Here is a 22759-nt window from a genome sequence, read left to right as displayed (position 1 = left end):
CCGCCCCGAGCCCAGCCCGCCCTCGGCGCTGCTCCAGGCCGCTGCGACCCTGGGGCTTAGCTATGCGGCACCCACCGGCGGAGGACCGGGACGTGCACCCGAGCCGCCCGACCATCGGCCGCGTTCCGGGCCGCTGCCAACCCCAGGGCTTAGCTCCACGGCACCCGCCGGCGTAGTCCCAGGCCGCGCCCCTGGCCGCCCTGTGCCCGGCCCGGCCCTCGGCCCCGCTCAGGGTCGCTGCCGACCCTGGGGCTTAGCTCCGTGGCACCCACTGGACAAGGGCCCGGCCACGCGTACGGGCTGCCCCGCTCCTGTCCCGACACTCGGCCGCGCTCCGGGCCCCTGCCTACCCCGGGGCTAAGCTCCGCGGCACCAGCAGGCCGAGGGCCGGGCCACGTGCCCGGGCTGACCTGCACCCGGCCCAGCCATCGGCCCCGCTCCTGGCCGATGCCGACCCCGTGGATTAGCTCCGCGGCATCCGCCGGCGGAGGACCAGGCCACGTGCCTGCGCTGCCCCGATCCCGTCGGGACCCTAGGCCGCGCTCTGGGCCGCTGCCGACCCCGGGGTTTAGCCCCGCGGTACCCGCCGGCGCAGGGCAGGGCCGCGCGCCCTGGCCAGCCCGCATCCGACTCGGCCCTCGCCCCGCCCCGGGCCGCTGCTGACCCCGAGGCTTAGCTCCGCAGCACCCGCGGTCCGAGGGTCGGGCCGTGCGCCCGAGCTGCCCCGCTCCCCTCCCGACCCTCGGCCGCGTTCTGGGCCGCTGCCGACCCCGGGGCTTAGCTCTGCGGCACACGCCGGCGGAGGGCTGGGCCGCGCGCCTGTGCTGCCCCACGCCCGGCTCTGCCCTCGTCCCCGCTCCGGGCCGCTGCCCACCCCGGGGCTTAGCTCCGCGACACCCACGGGCCGAGGGTCGGGCCGCGCGCCCCGGCCGCCCTGTGCCCGGCCCGGCCCTCTGCCCTGCTCCGGGTCACTGCTGACCTCGGAGCTTAGGTCTGCGGCACCCGCGGGCTGAGGGCAGGGACGTGCGCCCAGGCAGCACCACGTCCGCCTTGGCCCTCGGCCCCATCCCGGGCCGCTGCCTATCCCGGGGCTCAGCTCCGCGGCACCCGTGGTCCGAGGGCCGGGCTGCGCGCCAATGCCGCACCATGCCTGGCTCGGTCCTCGGCCCCGCTCTGGGCCGCTGCTGAAACCTGGGCTTAGCTCCACGGCACCAGCGGGCCGAGGGCGGGGCCGCGTGCCTGGGCCTCCCTGTGCCCGGCCCGGCCCTCGGCCACGCTCTGGGCTGCTGCCGACCCAGGAGCATAGCCCCGCGGCACCCGTTGTCGGATGGCCTGGCTGCGCGCTCAGGCGGCCCCGCGCCCGGCCCGGCCCTCGGCCCCACCCCAGGCCGCTGCTGACCCCCGGGCTTAGCTCCGCGGCACCCGCGGGCCGAGGGCCCGGTCGCGCGCCTGGGTCCCACAGAGCCCGGCCGGGCCCTCGGGCCTGCCGCGGGCCGCTGCCGACCCCGGGGCTTAGTTCCGCGCCAGCCGCTAGCGGAGGGCCTGGCCACGCGCCCGGACCGTCCATTGCATGGTCCGGCCTTCGGCCCATCTCCGGGCCGCTGCCGACCCCGGGGCTTACCTCTGCGGCATCCACCGGTGGAGGACCGGGCTACGTGCCCTGGCTGCCCCGATCCCGTCGGGACCCTCGGCCGTGTTCTGGGCTGCTGCTGACCCCAGGGCTTAGCCCCGCAGCACCAGCGGACCGAGGGTCGGGCCGCGCGCCCAAGCCGCCCTGCTCCCGTCCCGACCCTCGGCCCCGCTTCGGGCTGCCGAGGACCCCGGGGCTTAGCTCCGCGGCACCCACGGGCGGAGGGCTGGGCCGCGCGCCCGGGCCGCCCCACGCCCGGCTCGGCCGTCGGCCCCTCTCCGGACCGCTGCCGACCCCGGGGCTTAGCTCCGCGGCACACGCGGGCCGAGGGCTGGGCCGCCACGGGGCCGCCCCGCGGCCGGTCCGTCCCTGGCCCCGCTTCGGGCCACTTCCAACCCTGGGGCTTAGCTCCGTGGCACCCGTCGGCGAAGGGCTGGGCCACGTGCCCGGGCCTCCCCAAGCCCGGCACATCCCTCGGCCTCACTCCGTGCAGCTGCCGACCCCTGGTCTTAGCTCCGCGGCACCCCCCAACGGAGGGCCTGGCTCCGCGCCCGGGCCGCCCAGCGTCCAGCCCGTCCCTCGGCCCCGCTCCGGGCCGCTGCTGACCCCGGGGCTTAGCTCCGTGGCACACGCGGGCCAAGGGCCGGGCCGCGCCGGGGCCGCCCCACGCCCGGACCGGCCCTGGCCCCACTCCAGCAGGTGCCGACCCCGGGGCTTAGCACCCCGGCACCCACGAGCTGAGGGCTGGGATGCGCGGCCAGGCTGTCCCGTGCCCGGCACATACCTCGGCCCTGCTCCAGGCCGCTGCCGACCCTTGGGCTTAGCTCCGCGGCACCCCCCGCCGGAGGGCCGGGCCGCGCGCCCGGGCCGCACCGGGCCCCGCCCGGCCCTCAGCCCCGCTCCAGGCCGCTGCCGATGCCGGGCCTTAGCTCCACGGCACCCACCGGCGGAGGGCCTGTCCACGCGCCCGGGCTGCCCAGCGCCCAACATGGCCCTCAGCCCCGCTCCGGGCCGCTGCCGAACCCGAAGCTTAGCTCCATGGCACCAGAGGGCTGCGGGCCGGGCCGCGTGCCCGGGCCGCCCCGCGCCCGTCACGTCCCTCGGCCCTGCTCCGGGCCGCTGCCGACCCCGGGGCTTAGCTCCACGGCATCCCCTGGTAGAGGGCCTGGTCGTGCCCGGGCCGCACCGCAACCAGCCCGGCCCTCGGCCCTGCTCCGGGCCGCTGCTGACCCCGGGGCTTTGCTCCGTGACACCAGCGGGCCGAGGGCGGGGCTGCGCTCTAGGGCCTCCCCGCGCCCGGCCCAGCCCTCGGCCACACTCCTGGCCGCTGCTGAACCCGGGGCTTAGCTCCGCGGCACCCGCAGGCCGAGGTCCGGGCCGCTTGCCCGGGCCGCACCGCGCCTGTCCCGGCCCTCGGCCCCTCCCCAGGCTGCTGCCGACCCCGTGGCTTAGCTACACGGCACCTGCCAGCGGAGGACCGGGACGCGCACCCGAGCCACCCCGCTCCCGTCCCGACCATCGGCCGCGTTCCGGGCCGCTGCTGACCCCAGTACTTAGCTCTGCAGCACCCACCGGCGGAGGGCCGGGCCGCGTTCCCAGGCTGCCCCACGCCCGGTCCGGTCCTCGGCCCCGCTCCGGGCCGCTGCCGACACCAGGGCTTAGCTCCGCGCCACCCGCCAGCGGAGGGCCTGGCCACGCGCCGGGGATGTCCAGCGCCCGTTCCGGCCTCCAGCCCCGCTCTGGGCTGCTGCCGATCCTGGGGCTTAACTCCGCGACCCAGGCGGGCCGAGGGCTGGGCCGCTCGCCGGGGCCGCCCCATGCCCGGCACTGCCCTGGCCCCGCTCCTGGCCACTGACGACCCCGGGGCTTAGCTTCACGACACCCGCCGGCGGACGACCAGGCCGCGTTCTGGGCCTCTGCGAACCCCAGGGCTTACCCCGCGGCACCCGTGGTCCGAGGGTCGGACCGTGCGCCTGAACCGCCCCGCTCCCATTCTGACCCTCGAACCCGCTTTGGGCCGCAGACGACCCCGGGGCTTAGCTCCATGGCACCCCCCGGCGGAGGGCTCGGCCGTGTGCCTGGGCCGCCCTGCGCCTGGCCCGGCCCTTCGCCCCGCTCCGGGCTGCTGCCGACCCCGAGGCTTAGCTCCGCGGAACACGCGGGCAGAGGGCCGGGCCGCGCCGGGGCTGTCCTGCGCCCGGCCCGGCCCTGGCCCCGCTCCAGACCACTGCCGACCTCGGGGCTTAGCTCCGTGGCACCCGCCGGCGAAGGGCCGGTTCGTGTGCCCGGGCCAGCCACGCCCAGCACGGCCCTCAGTCCCGCTCCGGGCAGCTGCCGCCCCCAGGACTTAGCTCCGCGGGACCCGCTAGCCAAGGGCCGGGCCACGTGCCCGGGCCGCCCCGCGCCCGACACATCCCTCGGCCCCGCTCCGGGCCGCTACTGACCCCGGGGCTTAGCTCCGTGGCACACGAGGGCCGATGGCCGGGCCGCGCGCCGCGGCTGCCCCTCTCACATCCCGGCCCTGGCCACGCTCCAGGCCGCTGCTGACCCCATGGCTTAACTCCGCGGCACCTGGTGGCAGAGGGCCGTTCCGCGCGCCCTGGCCGCACCGCGGCCGGCTCTGCCCTCGTCCACGCTCTGGGCCGCTGCCAACCCCGGGACTTAGCTCTGCGGCACCCGCAGGCCGAGGGCCGGGCCGCGCGCCCTGGCCGCACCGCGGCCGGCTCTGCCCTCAGCCCAGATCCGGGCCGCTGCCGACAAAAGGGCTTAGCTCCGCGGCACCCGTTGGCGGAGGACCGTTCTAAGCGTCCGGGCTGCCCCGCGCCCGGCATGGCCCTCGGCCGCGTTCCGGGCCACTGTGAACCCCGGGACATAGCTCCGTGGCACCCGCCAGCAGAGTACCGGGCCACGCGCCCGGCCTGCCCCGCGCCCGGCCCAGCCATCAGCCCCGCTCCGGGCCGATGCCGACCCCGGGGCTTAGCTCCGCGGCACCCGCCGGCGGAGGACCAGGCCACGTGCCCGGGCTGCCCTGATACCGTAGGGACCCTAGGCTGCGCTCCGGGTCGCTGCCGACCCCGGGGCTTAGCCCCGCGGTACCCGCCAGCGGAGGGCCGGGCCACATGCCCTGGCAGCCCCGCGTCCGCCCCGGCCTTCGGCCCCGCCCGGGCCCGGTGCTTAACCTGGGGCTTAGCTCTGTGGCACTCGCGGTCCGAGGGTCGGGCCGCGCGCCCGAGCCGCCCCGCTCCCGTCCCGACCCTTGGCCGCGTTCTGGGCCGCTGCCAACCCCTGGGGTTAGCTCTGCAGCACAGGCCGGCGGAGGGCTTGGCCACACACCCGGGCTGCCCCGCGCCCAGCCCAGCCCTCGGCCCTTCTTCGGGCCGCTGCCGACCCCCGGGCTTAGCTCCGTGGCACACAACAGCGGAGGGACGGGTCGCGTGCCCGGTCTGACCCGCACCCGGCCCAGCCCTCAGCCCCGCTCCGGGCCGCTGCCGACCCCTGGTCTTAGATCCGCAGCACACGCCGGCCAAGGGCCAGGCCACGCGCCTGAGCCGCCCCGCACCCGGCCAGGCCTGCGGCACCGGTCCGGGCCATTGCTGAACCCGGTGCTTAGCTCCGCGGCACCCACAGGCCAAGGGCCGGGCGGCGAGCCGGGGGGTCTCCGCTACCGTTCCAGCCATGGCCCAGCTCCGGACCTCTGCCAAACCCGGGGCTTAGCACTGCGGTACCCGCCGACAGAGGGTCAGTCCGCGTGCCAGGGACGGCCGCGACCAGCCCGGCCCTCAGCCCCGCCCTGGGGCGCTGCCGACCCCACGGCTTAGCTCCACGGCACCCGTGGGCCGAGAGACGAGGCCTGGCGCCCGGGCCACCCCGTGCCTTACCCGGCCCTCGGCCCCGATCCCGGCCGCTGCTGACCCTTGGGTTTAGCTTCGCGGCAACAGCCGGCGGAGGACTGGGCCGCTCGCACGAGCCGTCCCGCTCCCGTCCCGACCCTCGGCCGCAATCTGGGCTGTTGCCCACCCCGGGGCTTATCTCTGCGGCACCCGCCGTCGGAGGGCCGGTCCACGCACCCGGGCCGGCCGCGCCCAGCACGGCCCTTAGTCCCGCTCCGGCCAGCTGCCGACCCCGGGGCTTAGCTCTGTGGCACCCCTCGACGGAGGGCCGGGCCGCGCACCCGGGCCGCACCACGCGCGTCCCTGCCTCGGTCCCGCTCCGGGTCGCTGCCGACCCTGGGGCTTAGCTTTGCAGCACCAACAGGCCGAGGGTCGGGCCGTGCGCCCGGGACACCCTGCGCCCCTACCGACACTCGGCCGCGCTCCAGACCGCTGCCGACCCTGGGGTTTATCTCCGCGGCACCCGCCGGCGAAGGACGGGGCCGCACACCCGAGCAGCCCCGCTCCCGTCCCGAACCTCTGCCGCGTTCTGAGCAGCAGCAGACCCCGGGACTTAGCTCTCCGGCACCCGCCGGCGGAGAGCCGGGCCGCACGCCCGGGCCGCTCCGAGCCCGGCTAGGCCCTCGGCCCCGCCCCGGGCTGCTGCTGAACTTTCGGCGTAGCTCCGCCGCAACCGCGGGCCGAGAGCCGGGCTGCGCGCCCGGGCCGCACCGCGCCTGTCTCGGCCCTCAGCCCTGCCCCAGGCTGCTGCCGACCCCGGGCTTAGTTCGGCGGCACCGCTGGCAGAGGGACTGGCCGTGCACCCACACCGCCCCGCACCCAGCCCGGCCCTCGTCCCTGCTTCGGACCGCTGCCGAAGCGGTCTTATCTCCGTGGCACCCACCGTCTAGGACCGGGACGTGCACCCGAGCCGCCCCGCTCCCGTCCCGACCATCGGCTGCTTTCCGGGCCGCTGCCGAACCCGGGGCTTAGATCCGCGGCACATGCTGGACAAGGGCCGGGCCGCGCGCCTGTACCACCCCGCACCCGGCCAGGCCCGCGGCACCACTCCGGGCCGTTGCCGAACCCGTCGCTTAGTTCTGTGGTACCCGCTGACCTAGGGTCAGTCCGCGTGCCAGGGCCGGCCGCGACCGGCCCGGCCGTCGGCCCCGGTCCGGGGCGCTGCCGACCCCACATCTTAGCTCCACGGCACCCGCGGGCCGAGAGACGGGGCCGCGCGCCCGGGCCGCCCCGCGCCTTACCCGGCCCTCGGCCCCGCTCCCGGCTGCTGCCGACTCCGGGGCTTAGCTCCGCGGTACCCGCCGGCTGAGGACCGGGACGCGCGCCCGAGCATCCCCGCTCCCGTCCGGACCCTCGACCGCAATCTGGGCTGCTGCCGACCCCGGGGTTTAGCTCTGCAGCACCCACCGGCAGAGGGCAGGGACGCGCGCCTGGGCTGCCCTGCGCTGGCCCGGCCCTCGGCCCCGCTCCAGGCCACTGACGACGCCGGGGCTTAGCTCCGCGGCACCCCCCGGCGGAGGGCCGGGTTGCGCGCCCCTGCAGCACTGCGCCCGGCCCGGCCCTCGGCCCCAATTCGGCCCGCTTCCGACCCCGGGGCTTAGCTCCGCGGCGCTCGCCGGCAGAGGGCCTGTTCACGCGCCCGGGCTGCCCAGCACCCAACCCGGCCCTCGGGCCCGCTCCGTGCCGCTACCGACCCCGGGGCTTAGCTCCCGCCCCTGGTCACGCTCTGGGCCGAAGCCGAACCAAGGGCTTAGCTCCGCAGCACCCGCTGGCTGAGGGCCGGTCCGCGTGCCCGGGCCGGCCGCGCCCGGCACGGCCCTCGGTCCCGCTCCAGACCGCTGCCATCTCCCGGGGCTTAGTTCCGCGGCACCAGTTGGCTGCAGATCGGGCCGCGCGCCCGGGCCACCCCGCGCCCAGCACATACCTCCGCACCGCTCCGGGCCGCTGCCGACCCCGGGGCTTAGCTCCGCGGCACCTCCCAGCGGAGGGCCGGGCCACGCGCCCGGGCCACACCGCGCCCATCCCGGCCTTCGGCCCCCCTTCGGGCAGCTGCCGACTGCTAGCTCCCGGCCCTGGTCACGCTCTGGGCCGCAGTGGCACCCGCTGTCTGAGGGCCGGTCCACGCACCCTGGTCGGCCGCACCTGGCACGGCCCTCGGGCCCGCTCCAAACCGCTGATGTCCCCCGGGGCTTAGTTCTGCGGCACCAGCGGTCCGCGGGCTGGGCCGCGCGCCCGGGATGTCCTGGGGCCGTCACGTCCCTCGGCCCCGGTCTGGGCCGCTGCTGACCCCGGGGCTTAGCTCTCGGCCCTGGTCACGCTCCGGGCTGCAGCCGAACCCAGGGCTTAGCTCCGCGGCACCCACTGGCTGAGGGCCAGTCCACGCGCCCGGGTCAGCCGCACCTGGCACGGCCCTCGGTCCCGCTCCAGACCACTGATGACCCCCGGGGCTTAGTTCCGCGGCACCAGTGGGCCGTGGGCCGGGCCGCGCGCCCGGGACGTCCTAGGGCCGTCATGTCCCTCGGCCCCGGTCTGCGCCGCTGCTGACCCCGGGGCTTAGCTCCGCGGCAACCGCCGGCGGAGGGCCGGGGCCGCGCACCGACACCGGGGCTTAGCTTCGCGGCACCAACAGGCCGGGCCGCACCGCCCCGCACCAGTACCGACACTCGGCCACGTCCCAGACCTCTGCCGACCCAGGGTCTTAGCCCGCGGTACCCGCGGGCCGAGGGCCGGGCCGTGCTCCCGGGCCGCCCCGCGCCCATACAGACACTCGGCAGCTGCCGTCCCCGGGGCTTAGCCCCGCGGCATCCGCCAGCGGAGGGCCAGGCCGCGCGCCCGAGCCGGCCCACTCCCTTCCCGACCCTCGGGCGTGTTCCCGGCAGCTGCCGACCCCGGGGCTTAATTTTGCACCCGCCGGCGGAGGCAGAGGCCCTGACTGCGCGCCCGGGCTGCTCCACGCCCGGCCCGGCCCTCGGCCCCGCTCCGGGCCACTGCCGACCACGGGGCTTAGCTCCGCGGCACCCGCCGGCGGAGGGCCTGGCCTCGCGCCCGGGCCATTGCTGACCCCGGGGCTTAGCTCCGCGTCACCAGCGGGCCGAGGGAGGGGCCGCGTGCCTGGGCCTCCCCGTGACCTGCCCGGCCCTTGCCACGCTCTGGGCCGCTGCCAACCCAGGGGCTTTGCCCCGCGCCACCCGCCGTCGTATGGGGTGGCCGCGCGCCTGGGCCCCCACGTGCCCGGCCCGGCCCTCGGCCCAGCCCCGGGCCGCTGCTGACCCCGGGGCTTAGCTCCGCGCCACCCACGGTCCGAGGGCCTGGCCGAGCTCCCGGGTCGCACCGAGCCCGGCCCGGCCCTCTGCCCTGCCCCGGGCCGCTACCGATCCTGGGGCTTAGCTCCGTGGCACACGCCGGCGGAGGGCCTGGCCACGCGCCTGGGCTGTCCAGCGCATGGCCGGGCCTTCGGCCCCGCTCCAGCCGCTACCGACGCCGGGGCTTAGCTCCGCGGCACCCGCCGCCGGAAGGCCTGGCCACACGCCCGGGCCTCCCAGCGCCCAGCCCGGCACTCGGCCCCGCTCTGGGCCGCTGCCAACCCAGGGCTTAGTTCTGCGGCTCACGCGGGCCGAGGGCTGGGGCGCACCGGGGCCGCCCCGTGCACGGCCCGGCCCTGGCCCCGCTCCGGGTGGCTGCCGACGCCGTGGCTTAGCTCCGTGGCACCCACCAGCGGAAGGCCTGGCCACGCGCAAGGGCCTCCCAGGGCCCAGCCCGGCACTCAGCCCCGCTCCGGGCCGCTGCCAACCCAGGGCTTAGCTCCGCGGCTCACGCGGGCTGAGGGCTGTGCCGCGCACCGGGGCCGCCCCGTGCCCGGCCCAGCCCTGGTCCCACTCCGGGCGGCTGCCGAAGCCGTGGCTTAATCCGCGGCACCCGCCGGCGGAGGACCGGGCCACGTGCCCGGGCTGCCCCGATCCCGTCCGGACCCTAAGCCGCGTTCTGGGCCACTGCGGACCCCAGGGCTTAACCCCGCGGCACCCGAGGTCCGAGGGTCGTTGCCGCACAATCAAGACACCCCGCTCCCATCCCGACCCTCGGACCCACTCGGGGCCGCTGCCGACCCCGGGGATTAGCTCCGTGGCACCCATGGGACAAGGGCCAGGCCGCGCACACAGGCCGCCACTCTACTGTCCCGACACTCGGCCGCGGTCCAGGACGCTGCCAATGCCAGGACTTAGTTCTGCAGCACCCGCCGGCGGAGGACTGGGCCACGTGCCCGGGCTGCCCCGATCCCATCGGAACCCTCAGCCGCGTTCTGGGCCGCTCCCGACCCTGGGGCTTAGCTCCGCGGCACCCCCCGGCGGAGTGCTGGGCCGCGCGCCTGGGCCGCCCTGCGCCCTACCTGGCCCTTGGCCCCGCTCCGGGCCGCTGCCGACACCAGGGCTTAGCTCTACGGAACCCGCCAGAGGAGGGCATGACACGCGCGCAGGCCATCCAGCACCCGGCCCGGCCTTTGGCCCCGCTCTGGGCCGCTGCCTACCCCGGCGCTTAGCTCCGAGGCACAGGCGGCCCGAGGGTCGGGCCGAGCGCCGGGGCAGCCCCACGCCCGGCATGACCCTAGCCCCGCTCTGGGCCGCTACTGACCCTGGGGCTTAGCTCCAGGGCACCCACGGGCCAAGGGCCGGGCCGCGCACCCGGGCCGCACCACACCCGGCCTGGCCCTCGGCCCCGCTCCGGGCCGCTGCCGACCCTGGGGCTTAGCTCCGTGGCACACGCCGGCGGAGGGCCTGGCCATGCGCCTAGGCCATCCAGCGCACGGCCGGGCCTTCGGCCCCTCTCCGGGCCGCCACCGATGCCGAGGCTTAGCTCCGTGGCACCCGCCGGCGGAAGGCCTGGCCAACTGCCTGGGCCTCCCAGCGCCCAGCCCGACACTCGGCCCCGCTCTGGGCCGCTGTCAACCCAGGGCTTAGCTCCTCGGCTCACGCGGGCCGAGGGCTGTGCCGCGTACTGGGGCCGCCCTGTGCCCGGCCCGGCCCTGGCCCCGCTCTGGGCGGCTGCCGACGCCGTGGCTTAGCTCCGTGGCACCCACCGGCGGAAGGCCTGGCCACGCGCCCCGGCCTCCCAGTGCCCAGCGCGGCACTCGGCCCCGCTCCGGGCCGCTGCCTACTCAGGGCTTAGCTCCGCGGCTCACGCCAAAGGAGGGCATGGCCACGCGCCCGGGCCATCCAGCACCCGGCCCGGCCATCGGCCCCGCTCTGGGCCGCTGCCTACCCCGGCGCTTAGCTCCGAGGTGCAGGCGGCCCGAGGGCCGGGCCGCGCGCCTGGGCAGCCCCGCGCCCGGCCCGAGCCTAGCCCCGCTCTGGGCTGCTACCGACCCTGGGGCTTAGCTCCACGGCTCCCGCGGGCCGAGGGCCGGGCCGCGCACCCGGGCCGCACCACACCCGGCCTGGCCATCGGCGCTGCTCCGGGCTGATGCCGACCCCGGGGCTTAGCTCCGTGGCACACGCTGGCGGAGGGCCTGGCCACGCGCCAGGGCGGTCCAGCGCACGGCCGGGCCTTCTGCCCCTCTCCGGGCCGCTGCCGACGCCGAGGCTTAGCTCCGCGGCACCCGCCGGCGGAAGGCCTGGCCACCTGCCCGGGCCTCCCAGCGCCCAGCCTGGCTCTCGGCCCCGCTCTGGGCCGCTGCCAACCCAGGGCTTAGCTCCGCGGCTCACGCGGGCCGAGGGCTGTGCCGTGCACTGGGGCCGCCCCGTGCCCGGCGCGGCCCTGGTCCCGCTCCGGGCGGCTGCCGACGCCGTGGCTTAGCTCCGCGGCACCCACCGGCGGATGGCCTGGACACATGCCCGGGCCTCCCAGCGCCCAGCCCGGCCCTAGGCCCCGCTCCGGGCTGCTGCCAACTCCGAGACTTGGCCCCGCGGCACCCGCCGGTGGAGGACCGGGCCGCGCGCCCGGGCTGCCCCTCGCCCAGCCCGGCCATCGGCCCCGCTCCGGGCCGCTGCCGACCCCGGGACTTAGCTCCGAGGCACCCGCCGGCGGAAGGCCTGGCCATGCGCCCGGGCCTCCCAGCGCCCAGCCGGCACTCGGCACCGCTCCGGGCTGCTGCCGACCCCGGGGCTTAGGTCCACGGCACCCGCCGGCGGAGGACCGGGCCACGTGCCCGGGCTGCCCCGATCCCGTCGGGACCCTCAGCCGCGTTCTGGGCCACTGCGGACCCCAGGGCTTAGCCCCGCGGCACCCGAGGTCCGAGGGTCGGGCCGCACAACAGAGATGCCCCGCTCCCATCCCAACCCTCGGACCCACTCCGGGCCGCTGCCGACCCCGGGGCTTAGCTCCGTGGCACCCACGGGACAAGGGCCAGGCCGCGCGCACGGGCCGCCGTGCTACCGTCCCGACACTCGGCCGCGCTCCGGGACGCTGCCAACCCCAGGACTTAGTTCTGCGACACCCGCCGGCGGAGGACCGGGCCACGTGCCCGGGCTGCCCCGATCCCGTCGGGACCCTCGGCCGCGTTCTGGGCCGCTCCCGTCCCTGGGGCTTAGCTCCGCGGCATCCCCGGCGGAGTGCTGGGCCGCGTGCCTGGTCCGTCCCCCGCCCTGCCTGGCCCTTGGCCCCGCTCCGGGCCGCTGCCGACACCAGGGCTTATCTCCGCGGCACCGGCCAGCGGAGGGCATGGCCATGCATCCGGGCCATCCAGCACCCGGCCCGGCCATCGGCCCCGCTCTGGGCCACTGCCTACCCCGGCGCTTAGCTCCGAGGCACAGGTGGCCCGAGGGCAGGGCCGCGCGCCAGGGGAGCCCCGCTCGCGGCCCGAGCCTAGCCCAGCTCTGGGCCGCTACCGACTCTGGGGCTTAGCTCCGCGGCACCCGCGGGCCGAAGGCCGGGCCGCGCACCCGGGCCGCACTGCACCCGGCCTGGCCCTCGGCCCCGCCCCGTGCCACTGCCGCCCCCCGGGCTTAGCTCCGTGGCACACGCCGGCGGATGGCCTGGCCACGCACCAGGGCCGTCCAGCGCACGGCCGGGCCTTCGGCCCCACTCCGGGCCGCTGCCGACGCCGGGGCTTAGCTTCGCGGCACCCGCTGGCGGAAGGCCTGGCCACCTGCCCGGGCCTCCCAGCGCCCAGCCCGGCACTCGGCCCCGCTCTGGGCCGCTGCCAACCCAGGGCTTAGCTCCGCGGCTCACGTGGGCCGAGGGCTGTGCCGCGCACTGGGGCCGCCCCGTGCCCAGCCCGGTCCTGGCCCCACTCTGGGCGGCTGCCGACGCCGTTGCTTAGCTCCGTGGAACCCATCGGCGGAAGGCCTGGCCACGCGCAAGGCCCTCCCAGCACCCAGCCCGGCAATCAGCCCCGCTCTGGGCCGCTGCCAACCCAGGGCTTAGCTCCGCGGCTCACGCGGGCCGAGGGCTGTGCCGCGCACTGGGGCCGCCCCGTGCCCGGCCCGGTCCTGGCCCTGCTCTGGGCGGCTGCCGACGCCGTTGCTTAGCTCCGCGGCACCCATCGGCGGAAGGCCTGGCCACGCGCAAGGCCCTCCCAGCGCCCAGCCCGTCCCTCGGCCCCGCTCCGGGCCGCTGCTGACCCCGGGGCTTAGCTCCGCGGCACACGCGGGCCGAGGGTGGGGCCGCACCGCGCCCGGCACAGCCCTGGCCCCGCTCCGGGCCACTGCCGACCCCGGGGCTTTGCTTCGCGGCACCCGCCGGCGGAGGGCCTTTCCACGTGCCCGGGCCGGCCGCTCCCGGCACGGCCCTCAGTCCCGCTCTGGACAGCTGCTGAACCCGGGGCTTAGCTCCGCGGCACCAGCAGGCCGCGGGGCGGGCCACGCGCCCGGGCCGCCCCACGCCCGTCACGTCCCTCGGTCCAGCTCCGGGCCACTTCGGACCTCGGGGCTTACCTCCGGGTAACCCCCGGCGGAGGGCCGGGCCGTGCGCCCGGGCTGCACCTTGCCCGTACCGACACTCGGCCGCGCTTCAGACGGCTGCCGACCCCGGGACATAGCTTCACGGCACCAGCGGTCGGAGGACCGGGCCGTGCGCCCCGGCTGCCCCGCGCCCGGCCCGGCCATCGGCCCTGCTCCGGGCCACTGCCGACGCCAGGAGTTAGCTCCGCGGCACCCAACGGCGGAGGACCGGGCCACGTTCCCGGGTTGCCCCGATACAGTCGGGACCATCGGCCGCGCTCCGGGCCACTGCCGACCCCGGGGCTTAGCCCCGCGGCACCCGCCGGCGGAGGGCTGTGCCGCGCGCCCGGGCCACAGCGCGCCCGCCCCGGCCCTCGGCCCCGCCCCGGACCGCTGCTGACACCAGGGCTTTGCTCCGCAGCACTCGCGGTCCGAGGGTCGCACCGCGCCCCTGAGCCTCCCCGCTCCCATTCCGACCGTCGGTTGCGTTCTGGGCCGCAGCCAACCCTGGGGCTTAGCTCTGCAGCACCCGATGGCGGAGGGCTGGGCCGCGTGCCAGGGCTGCCCCACGCCCGGCTCGTCCCTCGGCCCAGCTCCAGGCCGTTGTCGACCCCGGGGCTTAGCTCCGCCTCACCCGCGGGCCGATGGTAGGGCCACGCGCCCGGGCTGCCCCGCACCCAGCCCAGTCCTTGGCCCCGCTCCGGGTTGCTGTCAACCCCGAGCCTTAGCTCCGTGGCACCAGGGGGCCGAGGGCCGGGCCGCGCGCCTGTGCCGCCCCGTGCCCACCACGGCCCTCGGCCCCGCTCCGGGCCGCTGCCGACTCCGGGGCTTAACTCCGCGGCACCCACTGGTGGAAGGCCTGGCCACGCGCCCGGGGCTCCCAGCACCCAGCCCGTCACTTGGCACCGCTTCGGGCCGCTGCCGACCCCGGTGCTTAGCTCCGCGGCACCAGCCTGCGGAGGACCGGGCCATGTGCCCGGGGTGTCCCGATCCCGTCGGGCCCCTCGGCCACCTTCTGGGCCGCTGCGGACCCCAGGGCTTAGCTCTGCGGCACCCGAGGTCCGAGGGTCGGGCCGCGCACGCGAGCCGCCCCGCTCCCATCCCAACCCTCGGCCCCGCTTCGGGCCGCTGCAGACCCTGGGGCTTAGCTCCGTGGCAACCCCCGGCGGAGGGCAGGCCCGCGCGCCAGGGCCGCCCCGCGCCCGGCTCCGCCCTCGGCCCCACTCCAGGCCGCTGCCGACCCCGAGGCTTAGCTCCGTGGCACCCAAGGGACAAGGGCCAGGCCGCGCGCACGGGCCGCCACGCTACCGTCTCGACACTCGGCCGCGCTCTGGGATGCTGCCAACCCCAGGACTTAGTTCTGCGGCACCAGCCGGTGGAGGACCGGGCCACGTGCCCGGGCTGCCCTGATCCCGTCAGGACCGTCAGCCACATTCTGGGCCGCTGCCGAACCTGGGGCTTAGCACCGTGGCACCCCCCCGGCGGAGGGCTGGGCCGCGCGCCTGGGCCGCCCCGCCCCCGGCACGGCCCTCGGCCACGCTCCGGGATGCTACCGACCCCGCGGCTTAGCTCCGCAGCCCAGGCAGGCCGAGGGACGGGCCGCGCGCTGGGTCCGCCCCACGCCCGGCCCTGGCCTGGCCCCGCTCCGGGCCGCTACCGACCCCGGGGCTTCGCCCCGCGGCACCCGCCAGTGGAGGCCTGGCCACGCGCCTGGGCCGTCCATCTCCTGGCCCAGTCTTCGTCCCCGCTCCGGGCCGCTGCCGACCGCGGGGCTTAGCTCCGCGGCACCCGCCGTCGGAGGGACTGCCCACGCGCCAGGGATGCCCCGCACCCGGCCCGGCCCTCTGCCCCACCCTGGGCAGCTGCCGACCCCATGGCTTAGCTCTGCGGCACCCGCCGGCGGAGGGCAGGGCCACGCGCCCTGGCTGCCACGCGCCCGGCCCGGCCTTCAACCCCGCTCCGGGCCGTTGCCGACACCGGGGCTTAGCTCCGCGGCACCAACAGGCCGAGGCATGGGCCGAGCTCCCAGGCCACCCCGTGCCCGTACCGACACTCGGCCGTGCACCAGACTGCTGCCGAACCCGGGGCTTAGCTCCGAGACACCCGCGGACCGACGCCTGGGCCGCACGCCCGGGCCGCCCTGCGCCCGTACGGACACTCCGGAGAGGGGCCAGGGCCGGACCGCGCGCCTGGGCCGCCCCGTGTCTGGCCCGGCCCTCGTCCATGTTCTGGGCCACTGCCAACCCAGTGGCTTTGCCCCGCGGCACCCACTGATGGAGGGCCTGGCCGCGCACCCAGGCCGCCCCGTGCCCGGCCCGGTCCTGGCCCCGCTCCGGGCCGCTGCTGACTCAGGCGCTTAGCTCCAAGGACCACGCGGGCCGAGGTCCGGGCCGCACGCCGGGGCCGACCCGCGCCCGGCCCGGCCCTGGCCCCTCTCCGGGCCGCTGCCGACCCAGGGGCTTAGGTCTGCGGCCCACACGGACCGAGGGCCGGGCCGCGCACCGGGGCCGCCCCGCGCCCAGCCCGGCCCTGGCCCCGCTCCGGGCCACTGCCGAACCCAGGGCTTAGCTACGCAGCACCCGCCGGCGGAGGGCCTGACCACGAACCCGGGCCTCCCAGGGTCTGGACCGGCCCTGGCCCCGCTCTGGGCCGCTGCCGAACCCGGGGCTTAGCTCCGCGGCACCCGCAGGTCGAGGGCCGGGCCGTGCGCCCTGGCCGCACCGCGCCCGGCCCGGCCCTCGGCCCCGCTCCGGGCCGCTGCTGACCCCGGAGATTAGCTACGCGGCACCCGCCTGTGGAGGGCCTGGCTACGAACCCGGGCTTCCCAGCGCCCGGCCCGGCCCTCGGCCCCGATCCGGGCCGCTGCCAACCCCGGGGCTTAGCTCCGCGGCACACAGGGGCCGCTACCGACCGTGGGGCTTAACTCCGCAGCACCTGTCGGCGGAGGGCCGGTCCGTGCGCCTGGGCCGGCCTCGCCCGCCACGGCCCTCATCACCGCTCCGGGCCGCTGCCAACCCCGGGTCATAGCTCCGTGGCATCCCCCGGCGGAGGGCTGTGGCTAGCGCCCGTGCCGCATTGCGCACAGCCCAACACTCGGCCCCGCTCCGGGCCGCTGCCAACACCGCGGCTTAGCTCCGCGGCACCCCCCAGCGGAGGGCCAGTCCTCGCGCCCGGGACGGCTGCTCCCATCATGGTCCCCGGCCCCGCTCAGGGCCGCTGCCGACACCAGTGCTTAGCTCCGGGGCACCCGCGTGCCGAGGGTCGGGCCACACGCCCGCAACTCCACGCGCCTGGCCTGGCCCTCGGCCCCACTCCGGGCCGCTGCCAACCGCGGGGCTTAGCTCCGCGGCACCCCCCGGCGGAGGGCTGGGCCGCACACCTGGGCTGCATTGCACCCGGCCCGGCCCTAGGCCCCGCTCCGGGCAGCTGCCGACCCCGGGGCTTAGCACCGCGGCACCCACTGTCGGAGGACCTGGCCGCGTTCCCGGGCCGCCCAGCTCCCGTCGGGACCCGCCGCCGTGCTCCGGGCCGCTGCCGACCCCCGAGCTTACCTCTGCGGCACCCGAGCCCGGCCCGCCCTCGGTCCCGCTCCAGGCCGCTGCTGACCCGGTTCTTAGCTTCGCGATACCCGCCAGCCGAGGGCCGGGCTGTGCGACTGGGCCACCCCGCGCCTGGCCCGGTCCTCGGCCTGATCCGGGCCGCTGCCGACCCCAGGGCTTAGCTCCGCGGCACCCGCGGGTCGAGGGCCGGGCCGCGCGCCCGGGCCGCCCCTCGCCCGGCACGGCCCTCGGACACGCTCCGGGCCACTTCTGACCCCGGGGCTTAGCTCCGCGGCAACCGCCTTCGGAGGGCCGGGCATTGTGCCCGGGCCGCACCGCGCCCAGCCCGGCCCTCGGCCCCACTCCGGGCCGCTGCCGACCCCAGGGCTTAGCTCCAGGGCACCAACGGGCCGAGGGCCGGGCCGTGCGTCCAGGCCACCCTGCGCCCGTACCGACACTCGGCCGCGCTCCAGACCGCAGCCGACCCTAGGGCTTAGCTATGCGGCACCCGCCGGCGAAAGGAAGCGCCGCGCGCCTGGGCCGCCCCCTGCCTGGCCTGGTCCTCGGCCCTGCTTTAGGCCGCTGCCGACCCAGGGGCTTAGCTCTGAGGACCACGCGGGCTGAGGTCCGGGCCACACGCCGGGGCCGCCCCGCGCCCGGCCCGGCCCTGGCCCCTCTCCGGGCCGCTGCCTACCCCGGGGCTTAGCTCTGCGGCACCTGCCAGCGGAGAAACAGGCCGTGCGCCCGGGCTGCCCCGTGCCCGGCCCGGCCCTGACCCCGCTCCGGGCCGCTGCCGACCCCGGGGCTTAGCTCTGTGGCCTACACGGTCCGAGGGCCGGGCTGCGCTCCGGGGCCACCCCGCGCCCGGCCCAGCCCTGGCCCCGTTCTGGGCCGCTGCCGACCCTGGGGCTTAGCTCTGAGGCCCACGTGGGTCGAGGGATGGGGCGAGCGTCAGGACCGCCCCGCGCCCTGCCGGGCCCTGGCCCCGCTCCTGGCCGCTGCTGACCCCAGGCTTAGCTACGCGGCCCAAGCGGGCCGAGGGATGGGCTGCTCGCCAGGGCCGCCCAGTGCCATAACCGGCCCTGGCCCCTCTCCGGGCGGCTGCCGACCCCGGGTGCATAGCTCTGCAGCACCCGCGGGCCGAGGGTCGGGCCGCACGCTCGCGCCGCCCCGCTCCCGGCCCGGCCCTCAAACCCACTCCGGGCCGCTGCCGAGCCCGGGGCTTAGCTCCGCGGAACCCGCGCGTCAAGAGCCGGGCCTCGCACAGGGGCCGCCCCGCGCCCTGTACGGCCGCGCGCCGGGGCCGCCCCATGACCGCTCATGCCCTGGCCCCGCTCCAGGCGGCTGCTGACCCCAGGGCTTAGCTCCGTGGCACCCGTCAGCGGAGGGCCGGTCCACGCACCTGGGCCGGCCGCGTCCGGCACGGCCCTCAGCCCCGCTCCTGGCCGCTAATGACCCCGCGGCTTAGCTCCGCAGCACCCGCCGGCGGAGGACCAGGCCGCGCACCCAGGCTGCCCCACACCCGGACCGGCCCTCGGCCCTGCTCCGGGCCGCTGCCGACCCCGGGGCTTAGATCCGCAGCACCCGCGGACTGAGGGCCGCCCGTGCGCCCGGGCGGCCCCCTAGCCCAGCCCTGCCCTCGGCCCCGCTCCGGGCCGCTGCCGACCCTGGGGCTTAGCTCCACGGAACCCGCCGGCGGAGGGCCGGGCCGCGTGCCCGTGCCGCCCCGAGACCGTCCCATTCCTCGGCCCTGCTCTGGGCCGCTGCCGACCCCGGGACTTAGCTCTGCCACACCCGCCGGTGGAGGGCCGGGCTGCGCACCCGGACTGCCCCACGCCCGGCACGGACCTCGGCCCCGCTCTGGGCCGCTGCCAACCCCGGGGCTTAGCTCCGCGGCAGCAATGGGCCGAGGGCAGGGCCGTGTGCCCGGGCCGCCCCGCGCCCGTACCGACACTCGGCCGCGCTCCAGGCCGCTGCCGACCCAGGAGCTTAGCTCCGCGGCACCCGCCGGCCGAGGGCTGGGCCACTCGCCCGGGCCACCCCGCTCCCAGCCCGGCCCTAGGCCCCACTCCGGGCCGCTGCCGACCCCGGGGCTTAGCCCCACGGCATACTCCGGTGGAGGGCCGTGCCGCAGGCCCGTGCCGCCCTGCTCCCTTCCTGAACCTCGGCCGCATTCCAGGCCACTGCCGACCCCGGGGCTTAGCACTGCGGCACCCACTGGCGGAGGGCCGGGCCGCGCAGCTGGTCTGCCCCTCGCCAGGCCCGGCCCTCGGCACCGTTCCGGGCCGCTGCCGACCTTGGAGCTTGGTTCCGCGGCACACGCGGGCCGAGGGTCGGGCTGCGCGCCTGGGCCGCAACGTGCCCGGTCCGGTCCTCGGCCCAACTGTGGGCCGCTGCCGACCCCGGGGCTTAGCTCCGCGACACCAGTGGGCCGAGGGCCGGGCCGCACGCCTGGGCCGCCCCACGCCCGGACTGGCCCTCGGCCACGCTCCGGACCGCTGCCAACCCAGGGGGTTTGACGCGTGGCACCCGATGGCAGAGGGCCTGGCCTCGAGCCCTGGCAGACCCGCACCCGACCCAGCCCTCGGCCCCCGCCCCGGGCCGCTGCCGACCCCGGGGCTTAGCTCCGTGGCACCAACGGGCCAAGGGCCAGGCCGCGCGCCCGGGCCGCCCCATGCCCGTACCGACACTCGGCCGTCGATCCAGACCGCTGCCGACCCCGGGGCTTAGCTCCGCTGCACCCGCCGGCCGAGGGAAGCGCCGTGCGCCCGGGTAGCTCCAGGCCCGGCCTGGTCCCGGCCCCGCACTGGGCTGCTGCCGACCCCGGGACTTAGGTCCGCGACACCAGCGGGCCGAGGGCCGGGCCGCGCGCCTGGGCCACCCAGCGTCTGGCCCGGCCCTCGTCCATGATCTGGGCCGCTGCCAACCCAGGGGCTTTGCCCCGCGGCACCCTCTGACGGAGGGCCTGGCCGCGCGCCTGGTGCGACCCGTGCCCGACACAGCCCTCGGCCCCGACCTGGGCCGCTGCTGACCCCGGGGCTTAACTCCGCGGCACCCGCGAGCTGAGGGCCGTGCCGGGCGCTCGGGCCGCACCGCGCCTAGCCCGGCCCTTGGCCCTGCCCCGGGCCGCTGCCAACACCGGAGCTTAGCTACACGGCACCTGCCGGCGGAGGGCCGGGCCGCGCGCCCCGGCCTCCCCGTGCCCTTCCCGGCCCTTGGCCAGCTCCGGGCCGCTGCCAACCCCGGGGTTTAGCTCCGCGGCACCCGCCGGCGGAGGACCGGGCCACGTGCCTGGGCTGCCCCATTCCTGTCGGGACATTGGGCCACGATCCGGGCCGCTGCCGACCCCGGGGTTTAGCTCCTCTGTACCTGTCGGCAGAGGGCCGGGCCGCACGCCCAAGCCGGCCCGCTCCCTTCCCGACCCTCGGCCGCGTTCCGGGCCGCTGCCGACCCCGGGGCTTAGCTCTGTGGCACCCGCTGGCGGAGGCCCGGGCTGAGCGCCCGGGCTGTCCCACACCCGGCCTGACCCTCGGCCTCGCTCCGGGCCACTGCCGATCCCGGGGCTTAGCTCCGCGGCACCCACCGGAGGAGGATCGGGACGTGCACCCGAGCCGCCCCACTCCCGTCCCAACCATCGGCCGCATTCTGGGCCGCTGCCGACCCCGGAGCTTAGCTCTGCGGCACCCGCGGGCCGAGGGCGGGGCCGCGTGCCTGAGCCTCCCCGCATCCGGCCCGGCCCTCGGCCACGCTCTGGGCCGCTGCCAACCCAGGGGCTTTGTCCCCCAGCATCCGCCGTCGGATGGCATGGACGCTCGCCCGGGCTAACCCGCGCCCGGCCCGGCCGTCGGGCCCGCCCTGGGCCGCTGCTGACCCCTGGGCTTAGCTCCGCGGCACCCGCGGGCCGAGGGCCGTGTCGCATGCCCGGGTCCAACAGCGCTCGGCCGGGCACTCGGCCCTGCCGCGGGCCGCTACCGACCCCGGGGCTTAGCTCCGTGACACCCGCGGGCCGAGGGTCGGGCCGCGCGCCCGGGCCGCCCCGTGCCCGGCCCGGGCCTCGGCCCCGATCTGGGCCACTGCCGACCCCGGGGCTTAACTACGCGGCACCCGCGGTCCGAGGGCCAGGCCGCGCGCCCAGGCCACACCACGTCCGGCCCAGCCCTCGGCCCCGCACGGGGCCACTGCCGACCCGGGGGCTTAGCTCTGCGGCAACCGCCGGCGGAGGACCGGGACGTGCACACGAGCCGCCCCGCTCCCGTCCTGACCATCGGCCCCGATCCGGGCCGCTGCCAACCCCGGGGCTTAGCACCGCGGCACCCGCAGGCCGAGGTCGGGGCCGCGTGCCTGGGCCTCCCCGCGTCCGGCCCGGCCCTCGGCCATGCTCTGGGCCGCTGCCGACCCAGGGGCGTTGCCCCCTGGCACCCGCCGTCGGATGGCATGGACGTGCGCCCGGGCTGCCCCGCGCCCCGCCCGGCCCTCGGGTCCGACCCGGGACGCTGCTGACCCCGGGACTTAGCTCCGCGGCACCCGCGGGCCGAGGGCCGTGTTGCGCGCCCGGGTCCCACAGCGCTTGCTGGGCACTCGGCCCTGCCGCGGGCCGCTGCCGACCCCGGGGCTTAGCTCTGTGACACCCATGGGCCGAGGGTCGGGCCGCGCGCCCGGGCCGCCCCGTGCCCGGCCCGGTCCTCGGCCCCGCTCCGGGCCACTGCCGACCCCGGGGCTTAGCTCTGCGACACCAGCGGGCCGAGGGCAGGGCCGTGCGCTTGGACTTCTCCGCAACCGTCACGGCCATCGTCCCCGCTTCGGGCCGCTGCCGACCCCGGGGCTTAGCTCTGCGGCACCCGCCGGCGGAGGACGGGCCCACGTGCCCGGGCTGTCCCGATACCATCGGGACCCTCGGCTGCGCTCCGGGTCGCTGCCGACCCCGTGGCTTAGCCCCAAGGCACCCGCCGGCGGAGGGCCGGGCCTCGCGCCTTGGCCACCCCGCGCCCACCCCGGCCCTCGGCTCCGCCCCGGACCGCTGCTGACCCAGGGGCTTGGCTCGGCGGCACGCGCCGTCCCAGGGTCGGACCGCGCCTCTGAGCTGCCCTGCTCCCTTTCCGACCCTCGGCCGCATTCTGGGCCATTGCGGACCCCGGGGCTTAGCGCCACAGCACCCGCAGGCCGAGGGCCCGGCTGCGAGCCGGGGGGGCCCCGCTCCCGTACTGGCCATGGCCCAGCTCCGGGCCACTGCCGACCCCGGGACTTGCTCCGTGGCACCAGGGGGCCGAGGGCCGGGCCGCGCACCTGGGCATCCCCACGCCCGACCCAGCCCTCGGCCACGCTCTGGGACGCTGCCGACCCTGGGGCTTAGCTCCACAGCACACAATGGCGGAGGGCCGGGCCGCGCGCCCAGGCCTACCCGAGCCTGGCCCGGCCCTCGGCCATGCTCCAGACCGCTGCCGACCCCGGGGCTTAGCTCCGTGGCACCAGCCGGCTGATGGCCGGGCCGCGCGCCTGTGCTGCACCGCACCCGGCCGGGCCTGCGGCTCCGCTCTGGGCGGCTGCCGACTCTGGGGCATAGCTCCGCAGCACCCGCGGGCCGAGGGCCGGGCCGCGAGCCGGGGGGGCCCCGCTTCCGTCCTGGCCATGGCCCCTCTCCGGGCCGCTGCCGACCCCGGCTTAGCTCCACGACACCTGCGGGCCAAAGGCAGGGTCGTGCGCTCAGGCCGCACCGCGCCGATCCCGGCCCTCGGCCTCGCTCCGGGCCACTGCCGACCCCGGGGCTTAGCTCCGCTGCACACGCCAGCGGAAAGCCTGGCCACGCGCCCTGGCCACCCAGCGCCCGGTCCA

This window comes from Sorex fumeus, unplaced genomic scaffold (assembly GCF_029834395.1).
Source record: "Sorex fumeus unplaced genomic scaffold, SorFum_2.1 ptg000139l, whole genome shotgun sequence".
Classification (NCBI taxonomy): domain Eukaryota; kingdom Metazoa; phylum Chordata; class Mammalia; order Eulipotyphla; family Soricidae; genus Sorex; species Sorex fumeus.
This window is presented reverse-complemented; position numbering follows the sequence as displayed.